Source organism: Cucurbita moschata, unplaced genomic scaffold (assembly GCF_002738365.1).
Source record: "Cucurbita moschata cultivar Rifu unplaced genomic scaffold, Cmos_1.0 Cmo_Scf00001, whole genome shotgun sequence".
NCBI classification, from domain to species: Eukaryota; Viridiplantae; Streptophyta; class Magnoliopsida; order Cucurbitales; family Cucurbitaceae; genus Cucurbita; species Cucurbita moschata.
Genome location: NW_019268517.1, coordinates 3,952,434 through 3,957,202, shown reverse-complemented (window position 1 = coordinate 3,957,202; position 4,769 = coordinate 3,952,434).

Genomic DNA, 4,769 nt, shown 5'->3' with positions numbered 1-4,769 from the left:
TGGTCTTGAGGTCTGGTATATAATAAACATCTTGGATTGACCCTATTACACCATCCTTTTGCAAGAAATGTATCATACCTCAACCTTTGACCTCCACCTTTGACGCATCTCCAAATGACACGTGACTATCTTCAATCTTTTGCATCTTTTTGAATAGGTACTCGTGACTGCACATATGGTTGCTTGCCCCTGAGTCGAGGTACCGCAAAGTGTCATTGTTGATGTTGTCTTCTTGAGCCATCAAGAGAAGACCTTCATTTGTTACGTCTTCCAGGGCTAGGTTGGTTGCTCCTTCCACCCTTTTTCTGGCTCGACAATCTTTTGCAACATGCCCCACTCTGCCACAATTGTAACATTTGTTGGAGTTACAATTATTCGCATAGTGACTATATTTTTTATATTTATAGCACTGAATGTTGGAATATGTTGATCGGTGATGACTTTCTAAAAGTAGAGTCATATCAAGTCTTTTTGTAGTTAAATTGCACTCTTATTCACCATTTTCTCATTTATTACCCAATTTATTCTACTTAGTGAGCATGAAATCGTTTATTACGGTCCAACATGAAAAAAATATGATTTGGCATAACTCGATCTTAATTGTACATTTAATTGAGTTATGTGGTAAAATTTCAGACATTTATACTGAACCATGAGGGAGTAGCCAATTTGGAAATAAATGGAGGATGACATGAAAATTTTAAATCCACGTCAGCAGTCAAAGTGGGTCATTGACTACCCAATGAGAAACATCCGATGTGGACTACTTATTCCTTTTCGGCCCTAAAAGAGAACTCATGCTCAATATAAAAGGAAAAGGAAGACCAAGAGGAGAGGGACACACTTTGGGAGAGAAAAATCGGATTAGACAGCAATTGTGAACTATTGTGAAATCTGGGAAGAAGAAGAAAAACCCTAATCCAGCAGCGGTTGACAGCAGAAGGAAGAAAAGACCAAGAAGGATGGATTAGGACAACGAGGTAGACATGAGAGCTCAAGTGAAGGGAACTTCCATTGAAGAACGGCAACAAAGCTAGATAACTCTCCATTTCCTTACTCTCTTTTCTTATTCTATCAATTTTATATGATTAAGATGTGGGTTCCTCCGTTTAATTCAGTTTGTATGGAGAGCTAAACTTTATAGGGGAGGTGAGAGAGTTTTTATATGGTTTAAGTACGTTGACAGTATGATTTTAGTTTATTAGAGAGTTGTTGTTAATGATTTACATGTGTGTTTAATTAGCTACTTTACATACATAGTTGTTCTCTTATTCGGGAGAAGAGAGGGGGTAATGAAATCCTGTTTAATACTCTACTTCCATATCAAGGAGACTTGAAGGGTAATAGAAGGGTTAGAAATAATTCTTCTCCTAGAACCTTGTTAATAGAAATGACAACGATTATGGAAATAATCATCATTCATTACCCTTGGAAGGCTTGAGAATCTATTAAAAAAAACTAAAATCTACCACAAAACTCAACAACTTATCTATTTAATCTCTCTTAGCCGAACCTTCCACATTATAGCTGATTTTCTCATCATTTTCTATTTTTCGACAGTAGTGACACTCTATTTTAGTTTTGTTTAAGTAATTAAAATCACCGCACCCATTTGAATGATACCCAAAAACTCACTTAATTTTTAGCAATAAAATTAACCAAAAAGATAGGTTCCCTGTGAGATCAATAATTTACTTATTACTTGCTACTTGTGATAGTGTATACTTGCACTTATTCTTGTGAATTTTACATCATTTTATCATATAATCCACAAGCGATCAATCGGCCGCCTCTTCCTTGACTGCGTCCTCTTCCATGCCAAGTTGCTTGGCTCAACTATCTCTTCTCCTTTTATTGATGCCTTGGTTTGAAGTGCTTGATCGAGTGTCTCCTTCTTCTTCTTCTTCTTACGTTGCTCGTGCATTTCAAGAGAACCGGCGAGCTCATCGACCGTGAACGTCGCTAGGTCCTTTGACTCTTCTATCGCACATACAACATTCTCGAAGTTGTGGGCCAATGACCTCAAGATCTTCTCCACAACCCGTGTCTCGGGTAACATTTCTCCGTTTCGATTTAGTTGGTTTACCACAGTCTGTGTGCGCGTAATGTAGTCAGATACATTTTCTGACTCCTTCATCTTCATTCTCTCCAACTTGCCACGAAGAGTTTAGAGACGCACTTGCTTGACTCGGTCGGTTCCTTTGAACACCTTTTCTAAAGTGTCCCACACTTCTTTTGAAGAAGTTGCCCTAGCAATCTTCTCAAAGCCCAACTTGTCAACGGCCCGGGACAGCGTGTATAATGCCGTCTTATCCTTTGATCGAATTCTTTTAACGCCTTGTTTTGTGCCGCCGTATAACCAGTGGTATCCTTTGGTTTTTCGGAACCTTCTTCGACCACCTCCCATACGTCTTGAGAATTGAGAAGAGCTTTCATTTGGATGCTCTAATTCTCGTAGTTCATCTTCGTTAATCGCGGTAGCGACATTTGACCCATCACATTTGCCATCGGCTCTGATACCAATTTGTTAAAATAAAACTTACTAATTTGTGAAGTAACTCTCACATACACTAACAATCGAACACTCCGATACGGTTTTGTGAAAGTACTACTCGCGTACTTGTTAAGAAGATGTCGAGAAGGGAGAGGCAAGGAGTCAAAGAATACTGGAACAGCCATTTTCTATTATACGGTACTTCTTGTTTTTATTTTCTCTTGCTATTGGTATTTATACCTTCCCTATTACTAATAATAGGGTGAGAGAAACTCTCATCACCCCTACCATTATTTCCCTAAAACAACTCTCGTCCTTTTTCTTTAACTAGCTTTTACATATTAGTTTTCCTAACATTACAAATTTACTAAAGTTGATATTAACTTTATTTAAAACAAAAACTAACCTCCCAACGGGTGGATCAAACTTTTGGAAGTCTTGAGTTATTGGGACTTTTCTGTTGTCCCTTGAGAGTCCATGGGTGCCTGTGTGCCATGGGTTGCAGTGATGGCTTCTACTACTTATACTTGCTTATGTCTCCAAAGTTGCGTGATGAAGGACTGCATGGTTTCTAGTGTAAAGGTGATGGGTTGTTCTTAGGGCGCAGTAGGAGTTGGCCTTTGTTGCGCTATGTTTTAGTATTTTGGACTTAAGGCTAGGCTATATCTGTTGACTTTGGCAATTCGGAGGACAATGTCGACGAAAAATGGGCCGAAGGTTTCTTCGAAAGAAAAATTAGCGGAAGTAAAAGCAGAGAGAGAGAGAGATTCACTCACATTTGCTGAAGACTCGATATCCTATTTTCATTCAGTTGAACTGTTTAAATAACAAATCTAATTACAAAAATAGAAAAACCAATTATACAGAAATAGGAAATTGGATGAAGACTTCGCCCAAATTGGCACCTAGAATTACGCTTTTCCATTAGCGTGAATTCATATGTTTTTAGAAAACCTAACTATGACTTTTATTTAACAATCTCCTCCTAAAAGTTGTACCTTATTATTTGAACTCCGATCTTTGAGCGTAGTTCTTCAAATTTCACCCGCGCCAGGGACTTGGTGAAAATGTCTCCAAGTTGTTCCTCTGTTCGGATGAAATCAATCTTGATGAGCCCTCGATCTGCGCATTCTCGAATGTAGTGGAATCTGATTTCTATGTGCTTGCTCCGGTCGTGCAAAACTGGATTTTTGATTAGGGAGATCGTAGCTTTGTTGTCTACGTATAGCACTTGTGGATCGCTTTCTCTCCCGATGAGTTCTTCCATTAGCCGTGCAAGCCAGATCCCTTGTGTTGCTGCCATCGAAGCGGTGATGTATTTTGCTTCGCAGGAAGACAAAGCAACTACCTTCTGTTTTGTTGATTGCCAGCAGATCGTGCCGTCTGAGAGAAAGTAGATCATTCCGCTGGTGCTCTTACGATCATCAACGTCACCGGCCATGCCACTATCACTGTAGCCGACCATCTTGAGTTTCTCATTTCCGCTCCCTGCGCAGTATCTTACGCCCCAGCCTCTGGTTCCGGCTACATAGCGCAGGATGCGCTTGACAGCCACTAGATGCTCCTCCCTAGGTGCTTCCATAAACCTGCTCACATATCCAACAGAATAAGCAAGATCAGGACGAGAGTTTACCAGATAGCGCAGACTCCCGACAATGCTGCGGTAATTGGTGGAGTCGACTATCGTCGTAGTGCCGGCCTTCCTTAGTTGGAGTCGGGCCTCCATTGGCGTCCTGGTAGAATTACTGTCCACAAGCCCAGTTGTGTCCAACAACTTCTTCGCGTATGCACTTTGGCAGATGGAGATGCTGGAAGAGTTCTGTTGCACTTCGATGTCGAGGTAGTAGCTGAGCACGTCGAGATCGCTCATCTCGAAGTTTTTTGACATCTTCTTCTTGAACCTTCCGAGGACTCCCACGTCGCCTCTAGTGATTATGAGGTCGTCGACGTACACTCCCACGATTAGTCGCTTCTTGCCGTGGTCGTGCGTGTACATGCCATGCTCAGAGGCATAACGTTTGAATTTCAGTGACAGTAGGGTACTATCGAGCTTCGCGTTCCAGGCTCGTGGGGCTTGTCGAAGCCCGTAGAGTGCTTTGTGCAGGCGCAGTACCTTATTAGAGTTGTCGTTTTCTAGGAAACCAGGTGGTTGTCGAACATAGATGGTCTCCTTCAACTCTCCGTTAAGGAAAGCAGACTTTACGTCCATATGGTGAACCTCCCAAGAGTATTGTGCCGCAATTGCCAGCAAGAAACGAACGGATTCTAACCTTGC